The sequence below is a fragment of the Adiantum capillus-veneris genome, chromosome 15 (genome assembly GCF_014529385.1).
Source record: "Adiantum capillus-veneris isolate H3 chromosome 15, ASM1452938v2, whole genome shotgun sequence".
NCBI classification, from domain to species: Eukaryota; Viridiplantae; Streptophyta; class Polypodiopsida; order Polypodiales; family Pteridaceae; genus Adiantum; species Adiantum capillus-veneris.
Window position 1 is genome coordinate 6,375,066 of NC_140945.1, and position 13,028 is coordinate 6,388,093.

Consider the following 13,028-nt stretch of genomic DNA (forward strand, 5'->3'; position numbering starts at 1 on the left):
GTGCACTGCTCGGATTCTAGGGTTTTTTTGAGGGGTTTAGACTAGCTACCGGCCATAAAAAATGGATCAATGAGAAGTATAGAACTTACCCCTCATGTCTCGTATGAGACAACGCTAAAAACAGGCAACTATGGACCCCAGAAAATGCGTGCGAAGAAGGTTGAAAAGTTCTCTCTCCAAAGGCAATTTAAGTGGAAATGAGGTGATTTTAGCATATCTTGGGTATCTATACTCGGACTTCTCGAACCATTTTTCTCCAAATTCCCCTGTTAGTCCTACTAAGCCGTGAAATCTGTGTTAGACTCAGAAATTTCCCCAATCGAATTCCTGTAGCTCATTCTGCAAGAATTCTGCAAAAGTAGGTATGGGCGCCTAATTTAGGCTTCCCGCTTTCATCTGTTGATTTGATTGAAATTTTTTGTGCCTGTCCGCCTTGTCTTTTTGATCATCAATTTATCTTTACTTTTTTCATTTGAGCTCCTTTGCTATTTATTATTAATTTTTGACTTGTTTATTGACAAAATAAAAAAAAATAACAAAATGCGCTAAAAAAGCAAACTAAAAATCCAATAATTAAGAAAACCTATTGAAAAACACACCTTTATTTTTTTGTTGGATTTCTCTATTTTTAAGTCTCAATAGCAAGAAAAATGATGAAAAATAACCAAAAAGAACTTTTTTTGATGATTTTTTGATAGTATGTACACTATTTACACTCATCGGGGAGATCTTATCAGTTAAATTTTCCGTGTTGATGAATTATAAGGACATTATTAGGTAATTTTGCAAAAAATCACACGTTAACATCAAACTTTTTTCTCCCTCTTCAAACACTACCCTTAATTACTTAGTGACCTTCCACCCCTTCTAGATGGCGTACTCCGGGACAACTGTGTGCATGGGTTGAACAATTGTGTCTATGAATAGCCTTGGTTGGCACTACCATGCTATGAAGATCAATGCAATTAAAACCATTATGTTGTGCAAGATTTGGGTCCTGAGTAATTAACTCAAGGGTTTCTGATGTCGAGTGTTTCTGATGTTGTCTTCCAAAGTGAAAATCTTGTAGCTTGTGTGCTCTTTGCTTTATTGTACCGTCAGAATTCTTTGGCACGCTGATTTCCTGAGCTGTTGGTATCAATAATGATTTTTGTCGGCCTTTTACCTGCTCATTGATATCTTGGTTTGTCTTGGACAGAATGGTGTGATTGAGTCTTCTAAGTCTTAATTCTCCATTGCTTGATCGGTTTTATAGTTTGTGGAGAAGATAAGTGTTCCTTTCTTTTCCAAATCCATTTTGTGTTAGGTTTTTTGCTCGAAGATGCTCGTCTCTATGTTTTGAACCTTGGAACCATCTTCGGTACAGTAGATGATGATTTGGGCACCCATATTTGAATCGGCTTGTCCTTAAGCTGTGCTTTCTGTACCCAAATTTTCCTGACTCCTTGCATGCTACTTGTAGCATTTACTTGTCGATAGGATGGAGAAGATTGATTACTTTGTGGTTTGCTCTACTGGTAACTTCCTTTCCATTCCTCCTTGCTTGGTGCAATTGGAACAATGAGTTGTCCGCCTTTAGGTGATAGCTTGAGTTGATTGGTCTCCCAATCTGGTACTGCCTTGTAGGTCCATATCCATAAGATTCCAAGAACCATTATCTCATTCATGTGTTCATCTGGTGAGCATACAAACTGATGAGGACATGAAAATCCATGTACTATCACATACAAGTTGATTACTCCTAATGTTGGTGTTGGGTGCTTGTTGCATCCTTTAATAGTCGCTCTTCCTGTTGTCAATGACTGACTTGTTTCTTTTTTGCATGTGGAATAACTAACTGCATTTACTTGAGCTCTTGTATCGACCAATGCATTTATGCTATGATTGTTGAGCTGTACTTTGATGCGAAGGTCTATTCCATCTAACCATTCATCATCTATTGACACTGCATCTTTCTGTAATTCCCATTGTTGGTCATCTAGGGAATAGGTATTTGTTGATTCCTGAGAGCAGCTTTCCTTTTGAGTACCCAAAGCCAAGCTTTCTCCTAGGCTTCATCAATAACCTGCTGTCGTTTTATCTCTCTTTGTTTAGCTGCATGCATTCTTTCTAGAAATTCATGGTTAGTGGCAAATTGTACTCCTTCAAGCAACATCCACTAATCCAATTAGCCATTGGTTCACCATTTAGCGTGGATAACTTAACTGCTCCACTGGGAGATACATCTTCAATGATCAACGGTCCGTTCCCCTTTTTCTTAAACTTGGGAATGTGATGCTTAAGGGAATAAACTAAAACTAAGTCCCCTTTTTTGAAGATTTTTGTAATTAGATGGGAGTTAAAAAAACCGTTTTGTTTTCGCTTTTGTGCATAGATGTGAGCTACAGCAGTTAGCCTTTGTTCATCTAGCTTCTCTAAATCTTCAAGTTTCTCTGACAATTCATGTCTAGTCCACTCAAGATCCTTAGCTACCCTTAGTGTCGACAATAGAAACTCTATTGGCAGTATGGCATCAAGACCATAAACAAGGTTAAAGGGTGTCGCATTTAGAGCTGTTTTGAATGAAACTCAATAAGCCCATAGAGCTGCATGGAGATTCATTTCCCAGTATGTTCTTCCTGAACTAACCACTTTAGTCAATACCGAGATAAGAATCTTATTCATATGCTCAACTTGTCCATTTTCTTGTGGGTGATAGGGAGCTGATTTTTTATGGATGACCATAAATTCATTAAGTAGATACTCGATTACCTCATTGAGGAAAAGAGTTCCCCTATCACTAAAAATTTCTTTTGGTAGTCCATATTTTGTGAACACATACTCATATAGAAATGCGGGAGTTGTTCTGGCATCAGCCTTTTGAGTTTCCTTAGCCTCGGCCCACTTGGTCAAATAGTCCGTAGCTACAATGATATATTGAGCTTGGGTTCTATAAGCAGGTGGCTGTATTGGCCCAACAAAATCTATACCCCATTTTGTGAAAGCTCCAGCTCCCATCATTGATCTTAAGGGCATGCTATCTACATGTGTTGGCATTTTTGCTTCTTGATAAGCATCACATTCCTTGGCATCTGCAAAAAGTGTTGGCCAACATATGCCTACCATTAAGATTGCTCTTACGGTGGTCTCACTAGAAAAGTGACCTCCAGCTAATCCAGCATGTGCTTGTTCTATAATTGGAATATATTCGTCTTCATTTGCGTAAAGGTGCAGATGTTGGTTCTCACCTCTCCGATACAATTGATTTCCAATAAGAGCATAATCTCTTTCTTCAGTTTCAATTGCTCTTTGACGGCGTTTACCCATATCCTCAGGAAATGTTCAGTTGGATAAGTAAGTAACTAGATAGTTACTCCACTTAGGAACATACGACATTTGGAACAATGCTACATGAGGTATGGGTGTGTTTTTTTTTACATTGAGGACAATGTTTCACAAAATAATGAACATCACTCCTCATAGCTGGCCAAAATACTCCCAGTCTCAAGATTCATTGCATGGTTTGGTCTTCTGCAAAGTGAAGTCCTACTATGGTAATATGTGCTTAAGTATTGAGTTTTCTCCTCGAGATTGATGCATAAGAGAAATATTCCATCCTGATTTCTTTTGTACAACCTTCTAGCTAGCAATTGATACATAGCCAATTGCTCAATTAATCCGATTGTAATAGGAAGTGGTATTTGCAAATCCAACTTTAGCTATGGTCATCAATGATACCATATTTTCTGACCATCGAGGTATCATTTCCATGGAGAACAGATAGACATCTGGCAAATCATCGTCTACTCATTTAGGTGGTTCCCCTGAAACAATCCTAGATATATGATCTGCTCTTTGGTGACTAGTACCCTTTTTTACAACTACAGTGAAATCAAATTCTAGAAGAATGGTGAACCATCTCACTATTCGTCTTCTGTTACATGGCTTGTTGACCAAGTATAATAAGGCTTGGTGGTCCACAAAGAACAAAAATTTGTTTGCCAATAGGTAATCATTCCTAATCCTTCCCTTTTTGTGGTGGTATATTCTTTTCTGCGATATTCAACTGTCAGCTTGCATAAGAGATAAAAAAATCAATTTTCCCATCTCCTAGTTGAGCTAGTATACACTCGATGCCAAAATTGGAAGCATCTACATGTATGTGGAATATCTTATTCCAATCTAGTACTTTCAATATTGGAGGTGAAGTGAGAGCTTGCTTAAGCTTCATGAAGGATTCTTCACACTCATCAATCCATTCAAAGTGTGTATGTAAGCTATACATGGGTTTTGCAATTATAGCATACATGTAAATAAATCATCTATAATATCCACAATGTCCCATGAAGGCTTGAACCCCCTTGACTGTTTTTGGTCTAGGAAAATCAGCAATAACATGAATTTTGTCCATATCAGTAGCTATGCCATTTTTTGACACTATATGTCCAAGAATTTTTCCTTGTCTACCCATGAATGAGTCCATTCAAATGGCTCAAACAAATGCTCTAGAAAGGATTCAAGTACATATGCTTCATCCGTGCAATCCCTTTCTAAAATGCATTCTTCTATTTTTAAACTCCCATTTTCTGAAGCTCCGCACATCCAAATAGGAGTGTCTTTGTTCAACCAAGATGGAAGCTTAATTTTAGCCAAAAAGACTGAATCGAACTCTTGTATGGGTGTTTTCATGACATCTCTATAAGTGTGATCCTTTAGATTAACCCTAGTTATTGCTCCCACTTGCTTCAAGTGCAGATAATTCTTTCCCCAATCTTGAATGAGTTGTACTTGTCGCATGAAAGGTCTTCCCAATATGATTTTGTAATTGAGTTTCTTTCCAAAGTCTACTATGGCAAAAGTGTGTTGATATTAAATCCCACGGGAATTAACTATCACTTTTTCAAGCAGTCCTAATGGTCTTTCAATGTGTCCATCAACCAATTGCAATTTCATTCAAGTTTGCCTAATGGCTGGTTGTCCCCAGGATTCCCATACTGCTTTTGTGGCTATGGCTATTCCTGTCCCACTATCCAGTATTGCCATGGTTTCTATGTCATTAAATTTCACAGGAAGGGTTGTGTTTCCTTCTTCCCCTTCGTAGTATTCTCCAACTTTGTTCATTGGAACAGATCAAATCTCTTTGTTGTCCACTTTGTGTTTCAATTTTCCCAAAAATTTTCCGATTAGTCCTGTTATTCCCACCTTCTCTAGGGTTTTTTGTAGATCATTCCATAGATATGGCCTGATTTTCAATAGTTCTCCCAAAGTAAAAGTTCATTGGATGGGTGTAGACATGATTGAATGAATGTTGTCTACTTCTAGGGTTTGTTCCACTCTTTTTACTTGAGTGGTCATACACACTATGGATTCATCTTTGTTATCTCCCAAGTAAGAGGGTAATGTTTTCAAGGTCAATGGTTTAGACATCCCTGGAGCTTCAGATCCGCAATCCCCACACAAGGATTGTACATCCATGTCCATATCAGGAGGTAGATTGTATAACCATACTTCCTCTATAGGAGTTGACTTTAGAGTTAGGCTCCCATCATTGATCTCTCTAACTTTTTCCATAAGTGTCCTGGCCAGTCTTCTTCTACGAATGGAATTCTGTCTAAGGAATCTTCACTATCAGGCACTCAAAAGTTTTGATTTTTTTGTTCTTAGGTGGGGTTCTACCACCACTTTGGATTTTTCTTTATTGTTTCCTTCCACAAGCTCCTCAGGTTTTACCATACTTTCAAACTTGGGTTTTTGTTTTTCTAGCAACTCTTGCGTGATTCTTACCAAATTTTGATAAGCTTCAAGCTTCGCTGCTTCCATGTCTGGATAAGCTTCAAGATTCGCTGCTTCCATGTCTGGAGAAGGATAGCTTTTCCACTTGTTTTCCATGTTTTGGCTTGCTTTAAGACCTGCTTGGTAGGCTTCCAAGGCTGCATTAATAGGCTCAAAAATATTGTCCACCAAAATTGATACTCCAAATTTCACGACGGTTTCCTTGATTTTGCTTCTAGTTTCTTTTACCTTTTTTTGGAATAGCTTTTTTGCTTTCTCCTTGATTTTCGCCCGTTGTTTCTATTTTCTCTTCTCATACCTTTTGTTTCTGCTTCTTTTAGTCGTTTAAGAGAAAAATTTTGTATTCTCCGAATCATCAGAGGAGTTATGTTTCTTTTTCTTAGCCTGGGCTTTGGTGATTACCTTGATTGGAACAATCAGTTCACTCTCAGATGAGCTACTAGGTATCAATTGGACTACGTTCACTACTGTTTTACCCTTGTTTAAAGGATTTTTTGGACAATCTTCTGGGAAGTGTCCTCCCTTTTTGCAACATTGTATGCATAATCATGGGTCTTATCATAGGAGATCTGACACCTTGATTAGCCACATAGTACATTGGTGCAAGCTCTGGTGTGGCATAAGTCACAGGTTCTTCCATTGGTGGTGGATATGAATTATACCAATCTCCTTCTACCATTATTGTAAATGGACTAGACTCAACATAGGGTGTAACATGCACTAGTGCTTGTTCATCTATGACTACTTCTGGATGCATGTACTTTACAGGCACTGCATTATGTCTTGGTTATGGAGGTTGTTGGCCCAACACAGGTTGAGGTCTTTACATACCCATTGGTGGTCTTTGATCTGGGGCCATATTAGGCTGATGTCTATATATGGGTTGTCTTTGTGGCGTCATAGGCACGTATTGAACATTCACATCATACTTTGGTCGGTAATAGTACTCATTGGTCTCATGGTTGATCCATTTACCCTTGATTGCACACCATTTATGCGGCCTAATTGGTTATCCTTGTTGAGGTATCCCTTGCCCTTGTCCCCTCATAGGTGTTTTTTGCATGTTATTCATCATGTCATTTATCCTTTTGAGAATGTCTTCTATGGCTAAATGTGGTGATGCAGCAGCGGTATCCACTTGTGCTGGTTTAGTGGATGTTGTTTTCTCACTTTGGTTATCCTTAGGAACATCTGCTTTGTTGAAAATATCACAATTTTCTCCTAAGTCAATAGCATCTGACACACACTCTTCTAGGGTCGTATGCTTCATAGCATGAAGTTCTTTCTTGTTATATAGTATAGCATGAAGTTCTTCTTTCTTGAGCAGTCCCTCTAGAAACAATGATACTAGTCGTTATTCTAGAGTTATCTCTAGCTCTGGGCATCTGGCAATGTATTGTTCCATTTGAGTTGCACAATTGTTACCATATACATGTGGTAGTGATGTGTGTGAACACACTAGGACCGCCGGGGCATTTTTTCCCTCTTTAGGAGGTTTTTTCCCCCGTGCATTGTATATACGTCCATCACTCTAGGGCTATCCATCTTTCCATTGCACACTAAGTAACACACTCTCTATTGTGTGCCTTGAGCTTCCTTCGTCTTCTCCAAGCTATGTGTGTTTCTCTGCAACCCTAATTCCAACAATTGGTATCAGAGCAGGTCACATCCTCCTGGGCTTAGTCGCCAGCTGCTCCAGCACACGCCTGCTCACTTTCTCCTATTTCAGTGAGCTTTGGCGAGAGTTCGCAGGTCGACAAAAATTTTGGGAGAGCTCCAAAGAGCTTGGTCTGCTGCGAATTTTGATTTGGGCTCATTTCGGCCTCCGTTTCCACTACGGGCAGTACTGCACAGGCTATTTCGTCATTTTGTGCAGAATTTCTGTCAGTGCCGTTTTCTGCAAAACAGTTGCCTTATAGTCTTCTACGGTTTGTGTTATATAGCACAAGTTGTTCCCACTCCGTTTCTCCTATTTTCGGGCAGTTTTCACATCAGGTGCAGCATTTACCATGGCTGACAACAACACAGATGTGTTCAAGATGTTTGCTGCTGAGGACGGGTTGGATGGGGACAACTACCCTATGTGGGCTTATATGATGCAACATGTTCTTGTGTCAAAGGGTGTCTGGAACATTGTGCAGGGCATTGATGTACGTCCTAGTTCTGAGGATGTAGGTGATGTTGAGGATGTTGTAGGTCTTGCTGCAAGGATTGCGGCTATTAGAGTTGTTTTGCCTATGGCAGAACAAGCTCGTTGGGATGTTAAGGATGCGCAGGCTCATGCATTGATTGCGTTGTCTATGAAGTGCACCATTGTTCCTCACATCCATTCAGCAAAATCTGCAAAAAAGGCTTGGGATATTTTAGCAGGTCTTTATGCAAGCCGCAATGAGGCTAAAATTGATTTGCTGCGTAAAGAGCTGGAGTCGAAGATTATGCATGAGGAAGATGATATGGACACTTTCCTTGCTAGTGTCAAGGATATCAATGAGCAGCTTATTTCTGCAGGAGAAGTCATTTCAGACAGTTCCCTTGTGCAGACTGTTCTTGATGCCTTACCAGATTCTTACCAGACTTTTGCTAGTACTTGGAGACTGATGACCCAAGGAAATCCTGAAGTTGTCAAGTTTGATGCATTATGTACATTGTTGTTGCAAGAGTCACTTTCTAGAAAAAACAGGACTAGGCACCGTGCAGTTGAACAGGCTTTTATTGCTTCTCAAAGAAAGGGTGGTTACAACAATGCAGCCACTTCTTATGGTTCTGCTGCGAGTGGCAAAAATTATGTTCCTAATGCTTCTACTGGCAGTACTTCGTCTGGAAATTCTGGTGATAAGGGCAAAAAGAAGATGCGTTTCCACTATTGTAAGGACAATGATCACTTGATCAAGTCGTGTCCTAAGTTGAAGGCCAAAGAGGCTAAGAAGAAAGAGGGTGGTTCCACTACAAATGCTAGTTCCACTACAAATGCAGCCATTGTTGAGTCTTCTATGAAAGGAGAGTGTAATGCTGATGGTGATGCAAAATGGGCGTTTAGCACAGAGTGCACTTACAATCCTGTTGTCCATGATGCATGCTTGTCAGTTGTTGCAGATTCACATGTGTGGTATTTTGACAGTGGTGCTACAAAGCACATTACCTCACATCGTGAATTGTTTACCTCTCTTGAGTCTGTCCCTCATGGGAATTCAGTCACTTGTGCCAACAACACCTCTTATCCAGTTCAAGGAGTTGGAAAGATTGTGCTCACTGCTACTAATGGCAGTTCCTTCACACTTGTTAATGCACTTTATGTACCTGGGATCAAGAAGAATCTATTGTCTATATTCGCACTTGCTAGACTTGGACTTGTAGTCAAATTTGTGGATGACAGATGTACAGTTCATGATCTCAGTTTTTGTGATAAAATTGTTGCATCTGGCCTTTTGTGCCGTGGGATGTATAAGCTCACTTTGTATGACAAGTGTGGACAAAATTTTGCAAATGTTGTTGCAAATTCAAGGGCTATTTCAGATGCAAAACTTTGGCATGCACGTTTTGGTCATCTGAATTTTGCCAGTTTGCTGCGTTTGCAGAAATCTGATATGGTTGCTTCTTTGCCGCCTCTTGAAGCACATGTCAAACATGTTTGTGAAGGCTGTATTTTGGGTAAGATGCAACGTTCTAAATTTCCAAAGGATGGTTTAGTTCGGGCCACATGCAGGTTGCAGCTTGTGCATAGTGATGTTTGTGGGCCCATGAAAACTCCGTCCTTAGGCAATTACCTATACTTCGTGACTTTCATTGATGATTACTCCAAGCATGCATGGGTATTTCCGCTTAAAGCAAAGTCCGAAGTTTTTATGTGCTTCAAAAAATTTCTGGCTATGGCTGAAAATGTCTCAAAATGTACTATGGGCACCCTCTGTTCTGATCGAGGGGGGGAGTATATGTCTCATGAATTTAATGCATTTCTGGCTAGTCGTGGGATAAAACACCAATGTACAGTGCCTTATACACCTCAGCAAAATAGTGTATCCAATAGCAGTTTGATAAAGAATGACATTGGCAAGATCACCAACATCATGAAGTGTTTTTGGGGTTCAATAACACATGATGAAAGTCATAAAATAGAATAATTAAAAATAGTAAGACACTTGAGATTTAAGCTTGAGACTGAGAAACATATCACACAAAGAAGTTCATAAATAGTAGAGAGTGAGTAGAATAGTATACTTGCAAAATAAAGTCTCCTTCACATCATGAAAGCTACATTATTTTGCCTCACACGGTTACATCCCAAACACAAATTTGCTTGCCCAATAGCATACACATATAGTTTTAGACTACACAACCTGAAAGTAGTCACAACTACTTGGTTCTTGGCTAAATTTTCCCTAGCAGACATTCTTTCCTATTGCAAACAGTATATCCATCAATCATTTCTTTCCTACTTTAGACTTTAATATACAAATGAATTCAAATGCCGAGGTTTCCGTCAGATTTCTCCAACATGTTTGGGGATATGTTCTTTCCTAGCTAAACATGTGCAATGTTAAATTAAACAACTTGAATAAAATTGTGACCTACTTCTTCCATTTCTTCGTCGATGGCTCGTGAAATGGCCGGTGCTTGTTCATCCATACGAGCTTTTCCTTTTCTATTCACATTGCTCGTTCCAGCCTCGCGGTCGTGGGCACCACCAAAGGGAGTTCTCTTAACCGGGGCCATTTTATACTCACTACTTTAAATGATAAACTTGAAGAAAAGATCTAAGGTCCGAGAGCATCATAACAATCCAAATGGCAGATTAGAATCATTGAACAATCCTCCTTATGCAAGAGGGTTAGATTTTTCCTTCGAGACCTAGTAATTTTATGGGTAATACTTTACTTGTCCTATGGGAACCGGATCTAAGTTAATCACTTGACTTAGATGACTAAGAATTTCAGAATTTTACTAATTAATTTACAAGAGAGATGAATTAAGCAAGCTCAATCGCTTTCCTAGTGCAATTAGAAAGATGCAGAGTTACCGCATGCATAGGTGATAGAAAATTCTCTTCTTAGTGGCCTAATGATGGATTAATTTTGCCTTAATCACATCTTAATGTGTGAAAAAATTGAATCTAACTTAATTACAACACTATTGAGTGATAAAAGGATGAATTTCATCAAATCTATATTATTACCGGCTGACAATTTATTAACTATGCTACCTAGAGAGAGAAATCTCTCCTAATCATGTATTAATCATTGATTAAGAGTGATGAATGGCTGCATAAATTAGCTAATTGGATGATGATTATGTAGTGGAGTATAGCTATGTAAAATTAGAGAGCAGCTATTGGGAATTATAGCTAGGATTAAGCATAGTAGACGAGGAATTAGTAGGTGTATGTGTGTGTGTTGTGGGTGTGTGTGAGCATGTGTGTGTGTGTGTGAGCACACCTTTAAATAGGATCCTTCAAGCTGAAAATCGAACCTAGCTGTTATAAGCATCTGAATGAGCACTCACTTCATGCATTGGCAAGTTTAGTTACCTTCCCACCAAGTGTCCAGTTAGCTAGTCTAACTGGCTCTCACACTCACTCTGAAGCTTGGAAACTCTCCCACAACTCCCACAAGACAAAAGGGCACCCCCTAGCTGCTAAAGCTGGCTCAGAGTGGCCTGGAACCTGCTCCCGCACAGCCTCGAGCCTCGGTGCCTCCCCGCACAACTTTAGGAAAAATTGGTTTTAGGCTAAAACGGCCCATACGAGTCGGAATTTAATGCCGTAAATTGCTATATTAAGCTCTAACTAAGGCGTGCTAGTCCGAGTACTTGCCATATTTAGCAACCCTCCGGGTCCGAAAATGCATTTTTTTTCAAATTCGGGATACAGGTGCAATTTTTTGAGACAGTCAAAACTGGACGGATCGGATGACCAAAAACTTACTATTTTTGGAATGTTTTTACAAAAATTATTTTAATTCACATTTCAAAGCTTTAAAACATTCTAAACATCATGACATTGAAGAATTCAGAAAACTGCTAAAAATAGTAACTTTTTCCATTATGTTCATTTCATGGTACAATGGTGCTCTTTTAGCTCGGGGTCGGAGACCTTACATCCTCCCCAACGTGAAAAATTTGAGATGTCATCATCTCAAGAATACATCTGGGTAAATTTTATGCTAACTACTTAGGTACATATATCCTCTGTCTAAAGTAAAGATATCCATTGATAATAGAATAGTCTTTAGCTTTATCCGTCTTATTCTGCTGAACTTTGATGAGATCTTGGTGCTTGAATTATTGCTCACTAGGATTAGCAGTTGCAGCATACAGAGATGCTCTCTCATCAGCTTTGTCACCCACAATTGATTGTCTCACTGCAGCATTAGCGAAAGCTCCGCTTCCTTGTCCTATGTTTCCTCTTCCTCAGCCTCCTCTTCCATTTGGTTGACCTCGCGCGTTGATGTTCAGAGGTACATTATTAGCACCGGATTTTTGGGAAATCCTTTTTGGACATCGGCTTTTGTAATGTCCATACTCTTGGCACTCAAAGCATCTTATATTGGGAAACTCGGTAGCTGCCGTAGTAGCTATTGTCGAATGATGGTCGTATGCAGGGTTGATTGGTCTGTTACTCCAATTGTCTGTCCTTGCCCTCTTTGACAAATAGTATTGACTATCTTGGGTAGTCCTCTGAATCTCTTTAGCTAACGGCTTGGCCCTTAGCAAGGCATCCTGTAGTGTTGTCGGCCTGAGAGCTTCCAACCGCGTATTCAAAGGGTCGATTAGCCCTTGGCAGAACCTCGCCACCTGTTGTTCCAAGGTCATCTTAGGAGCATATCTCTGAAGAGTGACAAACTTTGCATAATACTGTTCGACAGATGAAGTCAGTTGCCGAAGTGAAAAGAACTCATTCATCTTCAAGGTTTTATAGGCAGGTGGTAAATAACGTCCCATAATTGCAGCTTTGATGTCTTCCCAGGATTGGGAAGATCCCTTAATATCCAAATCCCTACAATGTTGCTTCCACCATATCTTGGCATCGCCAGACAAGCCGAACATCGCAAGCATGGTCTAATTCACGGGTTGGGTTCCTGCAGCTTCGAAGTAATCGTCCATTGCTACCATCCACACTTCCGCATCTCTCTCCACATTTGCCCCCTCACCCTTAAAGAGTGGAGGCTGGGCTTGTTTAAGAAGGAGCTTCTTCTCTTGCGCTGTCGAGTAGACAGCAGCAGGCGGTGCCTATCCAATGGTATAAAACTCATTACTATAGCACT